Genomic DNA, 10941 nt, shown 5'->3' on the forward strand with positions numbered 1-10941 from the left:
TAGTATCATGGTTACCATACCACAAAACTGAAAATGCTTGTTGTAGATGAAATCTTAGTAATGTCACGCGTCTCTCAGAAAATAAAAGACGAGAATTATTTATCCATAAAAGATCCAATTTGGTTTAGTAAAAGATAAACGACTGCACCCGATGTCGACATAAACGTAAACATGCTTCTGCACAGGCCAAACCTAAACTTTTCTGTCAACTTCTCTGTTATGCGTCTGTATATGACATGTTTAATAGAAAGCTTGCAAGAACGAAAAAATGATCACTCCATACCAACGTTCGCAAAAAATAGGAAACACGAAAATAAGTATTCAATAATATAGACAAAATCCATCACAAATAAATATATTTAAAATAGTCAGATGTGGTGTATTAGCTATTTGTAATTATGAAATAAAAAATGAGGATATATTTGATAATGTTGATGCATATTCAAATTAAACTAAGGAGCGGCATATAACCTACGTTCACATGTAAAATATCGTTCGCAAAATGTACTAGACCTACGTTGAAAGATGTTCGATTATTGATTCACATACTTTGAAGTATTTATCTACCATATTCATTATTTATATCAGTGAAATGTGCAAATAGTACATTCACAAAAATGGGAACGCGGAGCGTAGCATCGGGTCATAAAAACAAGATATTAAGTTCGTTTTTAGTCAAGTTGATGCTCGTGTCGTATAATTGAGTCATTTTGAGTGTTTTAATACACCAGTATTCGAAAAATACATAATAAACACAAGCAGGCACTTATTTTGTCACGCGCGTGACTTTGCTACCATCACCACGTTCTTGTGAGATTGAACTCAAATGGGGTAATAAGGTCAAAATGATGAAATGGCCTTACTACATAGTCACAGCGCACGAATACTATGGAACTAATCAAACTAAGTCAAAATTCTAAGCAACTCATGGAAAGTGATCGTTCAGACGGCATTCTTATCGGAATTCAAATTTTTAAAACTGTTCTGAGAATTTAAAGATGGAATAAAATATTTATATTATCGTAGCTAGCTTAAAATTTGTCAAAAATGACAGGTTCTGTTTATATTCTATCTACATTATAAATGAAAATTAACCGAGTTACCCCAAACTATGAAACGTCTCCCAGTCTTTAAATATACATTATACGAAAAATGTCCATTCGGAAAATTTCTGTATAGAGATTAACCAGAATTAACCCGAAAATGATTCCCTGTGCTCTAAAGGCAATACGCGAAGGAGGTGTTCTTATGTAAATACCATCTTTTCTTCTTTCCTTTTTTCCTTCTGAATATTTTTATTCATATTATTATATGCTCTAGAATAAATGTAATCAACGCTATCTTAAGGCACACAACTTCTGGACAAGAAATATTCTTATTCAATTACTTTTACTGTAGCAAATTTTTGCTACGGAAAACGAAGGTAGCATGTTTCCAACAAGTAGTATTATGTTTTGTAGCATTCTCGTGTGTACTCTTCTGTAAACAATAATGTGTCTGACTTTCTTTGTCACATGAATTTATTTCTAAATATAAAGAAATAGTTATGTTTGTAACAAAAGACTTTTAACAAATTCCTGACTTAGCAATGAATACTGTTGTGCAACAAACGTTGCTCACAGGGAAGCCTCGGAAGGCTTTGTAAGATTTTATTCACAAGGCTGTAAGTGCCCTTCGAAATTTCACTATGTCTTCCAGGAAAATAAATTATTTGTTGATTTTGCTAAATTGTTTGGTTTTGCTTCATTCTGTTACATAGCTTAAGACCGTAGAGTCATAACAATACATAAATCTATCTTTCTCTCAGCCTCCTCTCACACGGACGCCCACCCTTTCCATGTTAAATTCTCTCTCTCAAATTTCTTTCAGCCTCCTCTCACACGGACACACCCCCTTTCCATATTAAATTCTCTCTCTCAAATTTCTCTCAGCCTCCTCTCACACGGACGCCCACCCTTTCCGTGTTAAATTCTTCCTCTAAAATTTCTCTCGGTCTCTCGGTTGTTTCACACACGCATATACTGACATTCATATACACATTTTATAATCTTTATTTCTCACACATAACGATACATTAACAATAATACTACGGTGATGATGATGATGATTTTTAGGTCTTTGTCCTGTTAAGTAAGGCAATCTTTCTTTTCTCCCTCTCCCTCTCTTTCTCATGCCATTAATTACGTGAAATAAAGCGACAGAAAACTATGTTAGATTAATTTTGATATTTCTAATAGACTTGCGTACCAAAAATGTAGGACCGTAGTGTTTCATCAAAGAGTACAGTTCATTGATCATATTTAATGTATGGTATATTTTTAAAAAAAGGTGATAAAAGCCATCTGATACATTTTACAGTACACGACATCTTTGGGTACAGGCCGTCATATTTTATACTGCGTGTCTTCAATGTATAAGTTTTGTAACACTTCTCGGGGAAAAAAATGCGTTATTTGCTGTGTGATTCGGCAACTGACAGTTTATACCACGATAAACTAAAACAAACAAAACCATTAAACTCTTAAACAATTGCAGTTGTAGCAGCTGATAAATGAAGTGAATATTTCCATTGGTCAGAACATAACTATGTAATCTTACCCAGTTCCGTTCATTGCTGCATAAACTGTACGGAGAACTACTTTACACTAACTTATCTAAACAGGACCACGTGCAAAGTAACTAATATAACACTGAATCGGAAGGATACATACTGCACACCTTTAAAACCAAAATATAAACGGTGGGTTTATATTTTATTTAGAAAATTTAATAAATTTGACAGAATAAAATAACACAACTCTGTAGTTTAATGAAGATAAATATTTATTTCTTTTTGAATAGATTGGAAAAAACTGGGAACTCAAAATCTGCCAAGAAGGATATTGGGACTACAACACTTTCACTGCGGCTAGTAATAAATGAATTTAAAATCTTAGGTAGATGGATTTCAGGATTGGGAGGAAGGGTATTAAAAGACTAACATTATAACAGTTGAACTCACAGCCCTACAATGTTGTAAGACATGGACCTTGATAGTTACGATGTAGCGGTGGGTGGGAGATAGATCCCGCTACTCCCCCATCGTAAATGTCGGGGTCGATTTGTTGCACTGTTTGACTATTGGACCCCCATCACTATAATCATTTACCGACATTCTTAATTTCATTTACGAGTAGCCTCTGTAAGTAGCCTAAATTGTTAATGAACACGAAAAAAGATTTAAAGAAACGTAAATTTGTTACTCACGTGTTTAGACAATAACGATTCTGCCAAGTCACAATGAACTCATGAAAACATCAAATCCAAGAGGCCTTCTTATGGCAAACGATATTTACTGTGTGATTCGGCTACTGACAGTTTATACCACGATAAACTCAGAAACAAACAATATTACACTATTGAATCAATATAACAATTCATGACATTGCTTTCTTCATTTGCTGTTCTGACGAAGAGACAGACGTTAAAACAGATTACTTCATAATTTGCTCAAAATCCACATTTTAAAGTCCACCGAATGATTATAACATTGTAGTGTTTTGACTCGCTCCTTAGGGAAAACTAGGTTTCAAACAACCATGGCTAACAAAACACCCCTGCAATTCACATAAGCCAAATCGTACAGCGGTCATTCAACAATGTTTTATTATAACTCTAGTTGTCAGATACAGATAAATGAGCACACAAAAATGCTATACTTGATGTTGAGAAAATTAATTTTTATATAAAGGAGTTAACATTTATTTTTACACCCTTTCTTTTACATCCTGCACTGTGTGGTCAGTAAATGAGTGAATGTTGGTCATTCCAACAGACATGATAAATTATAGGCATAGTTTTATCAATATAATTATTGTTATAGGCCAAGTAACCCTACACATGACAAACTTAAATTAGTGTCAGTTAAAGAGCAGACAAACTCCTATTTCTCTCCAAAATAGAATCAATATGTTTAAATGTTACAACCGAATAAACATATCATGTGAAGAAAACAAAAACATACGACGTAATATTCATTTCAGACAGAGGGCAGACAAACCTACATTTCCAGCCAAAGTAGAACAAACATTGTACACTGTTACAAGCAGATCCACGCATCCAGTGAAAAGATCTATGAAACAAATTTTAAACATTTTGTTTTCCTTTCAGTCTATATATGGCGGTCTAATGCTAAATTCTCGTAGACATCCATCATCTTTTTACATGGGAGTCGCGCAAAAACTGTCTTACTACTACTACTACTTCTACTACTACTACTTTAGACAGAGAGAGTTTATTTCATATTATTCCTGTTTCGTTATGGACAGGTATTATTATATTTCCGCGAAGTTATAAAGTTAATCAGACGAAAATGATAGGGTTCAAACATAACATCTAATGAAAAAAAAAGATAACATGTAAAGAAAAGGATCTTAATTAACATGTAATGAAAAGAATGTTAATTAACATGTAATGAAAAGGATGTTAATTAACATGGAATGAAAAGAATGTTAATTAACATGTAATGAAAAGAATGTTAATTAACATGTAATGAAAAGGATGTTAATTAACATGTAATGAAAAGAATGTTAATTAACATCAATAAAATGATCTTGCGCGGAAAGCAATACATCACAGTTGTAAAGAATATTTCGATTTACATGAATGCCTAAAGGCTTCTCTTTAGATAGTTGAATGAAATTTGCCAGGCAAAAAATTATTAAAAAAATAATAACGTTTATGTGCGTAACATTTTCAGCTGTCAGTGGTCATAGACATAAAGTAATTGTCGGTGGTGTATTAGATTGACGGGGAAATCATTTGCAATGGCAGTTTTACATTGTTCTCAGTGCCAGTAACATGGTATGGAGAGACCTCGTTTTTCTTTTCCATATGGAATCTCAATATTGAATGTCACATTTAAACTAATCGATTAATCGATCGATCGATTAAACTGAATTAAGCTGAATTAATCACAATGAAGATGAAGATTGCAGGAGAAACTTGACAGTTTATACTCTGTGGAATTTCGTTAAAATGAGTTCATATTAAGTGGGGTTATGACAGATACCAAATCACAAAGACGAATGAATGTGACAGATTAATAATTAAGGACAATAAGTCAGCTACAAAACAATAGAACCATGATACTGAAAACAATGAAAGTGGATTCCTTTGTAACCATACTATATTGGCATTATTTCAAGGGGCAACCTTAAACAAGTAGCAACGAAGCAAAACAAAAATGACATCTAGGAATAAATACTACAAAAAAATACAGACTTTGTGAAGAATATAATAACAACAGCCGTTAAACGTTCTTCAACAATTAATCAAAATATTTATTACTATGAGCAAAAGATAATAAAAAATAACGAATTAAAATAAGTAAAGGTCATTAATATGTATATAATACGGTCTGAACTAGCTAGTTAGATACTGATATTTGTTTCACTCTTTTGTAGGAACCCGTTTTTCCATTTTGTTAAAAAAAACAACTTTACTTCAATTGTAAAAAGCAAGCTACTGGTCAATTTCTTAAGTTTAAACTAAACGCTGTTGATAATTTCGTTTGCTATATCCGTTAAATATACAGCTAATTAATTTTTTTGCTTTCAATATTTTACAAACATTTTTCCTGTTTAGAATTTTGTGTTGCATTTTATTTTATTTTTGCTTTACCGATCTCAAATTTTATGGGGTTTTCCTCTTTGTCATACATTTCAAGGTTTGATTTCATTGGTTATGTTTTTATATCACTACTGTTAATTCATCCACATAGCGCATTAATTTTCTTCTTTCTTTTTCTCGATCGCTAGAAAATCAAAAGCCACATCCTTTGTGAATATACCCTCTTTCAAAATGTTTGGCTTGGGTTTCCAATGTTTGTTTTACAAGAAATATTTATATTCTTTAAAGCATTATGTTATAATACTGCTTCGTACAATATCTTATTTCAAATCTATTTACTATAAACTAAAGTAGATTTCGTTAGGGTATATCGTATTTCATATATCAAAACTGTGTTTGATAAATAATTTGTATTCTTCAGCTACGTGTATATTCAAATGTTGAACTAATTCTCGAGAAGTTTCCAGTCCCTCATTTTATAAACCTTCTATATCAAGATTTTCGTTTTTTTTAAACTTTATTATCATTAAAATAATACCTTTTATAAATAGGATTATCAAACGTCGGACTTAAACCACTTTCAGACATATCTGGATTAAATTGGATCAAGAACAACTTTAACCAGAATTAGGTTTCTTCAAAGAGAGAAGTAAAGCTAGCAAAGATTAATTGAACATGATAAGACTTACTTACATAATAAGACTTACTTACACGATAAGACTTACTTACACGATAAGACTTACTTACACGATAAGACTTACTTACACGATAAGACTTACTTACATAATAAGACCTACTTACACAATAAGACTTACTTACACGATAAGACTTACTTACACGATACGACTTACTTACACGATAAGACTTACTTACACGATAAGACTTACTTACACGATAAGACTTACTTACATAATAAGACTTACTTACACGATAAGACTTACTTACACGATAAGACTTACTTACACGATACGACTTACTTACACGATAAGACTTACTTACACGATAAGACTTACTTACACGATAAGACTTACTTACACGATAAGACTTACTTACATAATAAGACTTACTTACACGATAAGACTTACTTACACGATAAGACTTACACGGTAGATCTTACTTGCATAAAGAAGATTGCAATCTTGAAATGAAACTGAGTATAGCAGATGACACATATAAGGAAATAACTGATAAATATATATCTGAAGGACTCAAACATTTTAATGACTAATTGTTTGCTAGTTTTAATCCTGCAGGATGCAATTACCAATATAAGCATTAAGAACTAGCTTGAAAACTTTAAAAACATTGATTTAATAAAAGAATATTGTCATGTGAGGGAATAGAAAAAAACACATAGTCAAGGACACGCAAAGCAAAACGATGAAATAAAAAATGCTAAATAGAGATAAATACCATAAAACGCGCTGAAATACAATACTAAATATCTCGTCATTAATACAGTTAACAGTTTCAAAATCCTCAACGACTCCAATATGCTACTCTGTTTCCTTTCTCGATGGCATGCTTTCATTTTTTATCTGTTTTAAATATCTGTATTGCGTGATTATGAAAGCATTATTTTCTGTTCAGGAACGACAGATCAGAAGAATGCTAATGCATAACATGCATAACATGTTCTATTATCAAAATCACTAGTGCCGTCAGGCTCAGTGAAATTTAACCATCTTTAACAAGATTGGAGTGAAGAAACAACAAGCATGTTTTTAAAATTGTGTCGGATTTTCAATTTTGTTTTAAATCTTGTAAAAATCTATTTCTTGCCAGGAGGTTGTTTTGGTCACGTTTTCTTTATTGTGTCACGTTTGTCTCGTGTACATTTTTATTATACATATTCTTTGTTTTGTTTCCTCCTCCTTTTAATGTATAAGGTCTGCAATAGTTATATTTATTGAGCTTATTTATACCTTTAATTGTACTACTGCAATTTTCAACAGTAGTTAAGATAGCTTTATCTCGATAATATGATAATAATTGATAACACGATAATTATTGATAACACGATAATTATTAATAATACAATATATGAATCATGGCATCAACAGCTTGAAACAGGACCTGCCTATGTTGAAAACAATCTTATTATCATACAAAGTTCTCCGTTCCTCTGATGGAATTAACTTTTGTTATTTACGTAGATAGGTTTTGTATTTCTGAAACAAAACCTGTTATTTCGTTTCATATTAAATTGGACAAGGGTCTTAAATCACCATGTACCGTTACGATAGTTCTACCACTTGCCAAGCATCAATATGGGTAGAAGAAGGACATGCAAGAGAAAATAAGTATATGCTTATTTCGGAGTAAAGCTAATATCATTTCAGGTATCTCCTTTATATCTTCTTACAAGTGATGCAAGAAATCACACGAAGCCAAACGGACGTCATTCTGCTGCGGAGTAATACTCGCAATAGGAACATCTTTAGTTGTGTTTGTCAGTTTTACATAAAGAGTAAGGGACTCCAAATATAAGAAGTATCCACTGCAGATGCAACCCTACATAAGGTGTTCATCATAGTCATGTTATACTATACAATATCTCCTCAGAAATAATTAAGCGTAAAAACGATAACGAGAAGATATATTGAAAGTCATGTGACCTCTGTATTCTGCTAGGAAGATGCAAAACACTTCCTGACTGAATTATACGAAACCCGTTCTCAAAATTGACAAAATCATAATTGAAAATGAAATTATAAAACAACAGTGTAAAAAAAACTAAATTTGGAAATGAATATGAAATCTAAAATGCAAAAGGTGAACTCAAAAAACCCAAACTTAAAATCAAAAAATTGAAAATTAAAAATTAAAAATAATAATTGACAAATTAAAAATGAAACATGAGGATTGAAGAAATTAAATTTTGAATGTAAAAACAAGCAAATGAAAAATAACAATTAAATGCTAAAATTCAAAAAGCTCAGATTACAAATTTAAACTTTAAAAAGTAAATATCGAAATGAAAATTAAAAACTAAAGTAAGAAACGGAAGTCAATCAAACCAAAATTAATAATAAAAATTGAAAAAATAAAAAGAACAAAATTGAAAATTAAGAAACCAAAATTAAAGTGCAAAAAACAAAATTAGCAAATGCAATTTGAAACAAAATGAGAATTGAAAATTATAAACCTAACAGAAAATAGCTAAAAATAAAAAACAAAAAGGCAAAGAATAATAAAATTTAGATTTAAACAAAATTTAAGCCAAACAGAAGCAAAATAAAGGTGAAAATTAAAAGGAAAAGGAAAAGATCAGAAATTGGAAGCAAAACTGAATTTCAAATATTAGAGATTCAAGAACCTATTACATACACGAGAATCTAAATATGATATTCATGAAAAAAAAAACAAACTAGAAATTCACAAAGAAAGAAAATCAAACAAATTGAGATATGAAAAACCAAAAATTAAAAATTATAAGATATTGTGCATTATTTTATCTACATACTTTTACATCCTGCCTTGGCAGTATATATTGGGTATTAGTCACTCCATCAACATGGTAGACAGTAAATATGGGGCGGTGAATAGTGTTATGTATATTGATTTAATTATGTCTGATTGAATATATATTTATTTCAATTTAATTGTTTGTCAGTTTTAACTTTTTTAAATATCTTTCATTACATGATATTGTAATGTAAATCTATTCACTAGAGATGATACTTTTTCAGAAAATAGTTTGACCTTGACTGTTAGTTTATAAACACAAGGTGTTTCAAAATTCGTAGAAAGTTCTATTTTATTTTAAAATGATCGGTTGTTGTCGAGGTCATGATGGGACTTCATCTTTAACGTGCAAAAAAAAATACTTTTTATTTCTTAGAGTAAAACGATTGGTTTTCATCAGTGTCACACTAGGTAGACGTGATACTCAACAAGTACTCATTTTCTATAACCTCCGAGAAGATGATCACGTGACCCCTTGTTTAAGTTTTACAAGACCATATAACCTGTTTTGGAGAATTATTCGGAGTTTCAGCTGGGCTTTTTCGTACACTAGAAGTTGTATGTTGTGCTGTTTTTAGTTATTTCAAATTACTTAGATTCAAAAGGATTAATTCGGTTATTTTTCTGGAAATTACATGTGCTCATGTGAGATTCTTAATCAAAGACAGTTCTTATAATACATTTATTCTGGTATCAAAAACCGGAGTGATACTTCTTGTTTCTACAAGGAACTGCAGAATTCAACACTACAGATTTCACCAAACGTCATCGTCTTCCATCTAGGATTCTTCATCGGGATTCGAACTTGAAATCAGATGAACATTTTCTTATTAGGACTACTAAAATTTTATTCGTGGATTATTCTTGGATTATTTTTGGATTTGATTCTATAAAATCGTAAGTTCATATTTGTTTCATTTGTACAGAATTTTTCCATGAAAATTATTATTGATTTTTCAAAGCTTGTTGTTTTCACGCTTTCTTTCGTTTCTGTTCATTCCAGCCTAAACACGTAACAACAAAAATTGGGGCGCTCGTCCTAAGGATAATTTTGAATTTTGGATAGAATATTTCAGAAAACTTTATTTTTTTTAAAATTTAAATTCCCCTAGTTTACATAATGTTTAGTGAAATCGGCAAGCTTTTTCTAAAATGTCATCAAAAGTGGAAATCGTTCTTTCAAATCCTACCCAGGAACAATTAGATCTTTTCAAAAATGATGATTTGATTCAACTTACCAGAAAATACGATTTTCCCGCAGTAAAGTCTTCCTTAACGAAACAGGAAATAATAAATATTTTGATTTAGTATTTGGTAAAAAAAAGAACGTTTTGGATAACATTTCTTTGGTTTCAATCAGTAAGTCTGTATCAGACTCTGAAACAAAAATGAAGGAATTAGAATTAAAATACAAGATGGAATTGGAGTTGAGGAAGCTGGAGCTTCAGAAAGAGGAAAGAGAAAAGCAAATACATTTACAGTTGGAAAAAGAGACGCAAGAGAGCAAATATCGATGTAGAATGAAAGAAATGGAACTGGCAAGTGAAAAGCACATTCGTAGTTATAAAAAATCAGAAACTATACAAAAGAAGCTGGACAGACTCATGTCGAATTTGCTAGAGAAAAAGAGCAGTTATTTGACAGATGGTGCTTAGCCAAGAAAGTTGAACAAGATTATGAAAGTCTTAAACAACTTATATTACTTGAAGAGTTCAAAACTGTGTCCATAGTGACATTAGGTCTTATCTTGACGAGCATCAGATTGAAACCATGGAAAATGCTGCTTGAGCTGCTGACAAGTATTCTTTAATTCATAAAGTTCGTTTGGTAAATAAGACCCCTACTCAACAGTCTTCTGGCAGA

The sequence above is a fragment of the Sinohyriopsis cumingii genome, chromosome 19 (assembly GCF_028554795.1).
Source record: "Sinohyriopsis cumingii isolate HCF-2022 chromosome 19, ASM2855479v2, whole genome shotgun sequence".
NCBI classification, from domain to species: Eukaryota; Metazoa; Mollusca; class Bivalvia; order Unionida; family Unionidae; genus Sinohyriopsis; species Sinohyriopsis cumingii.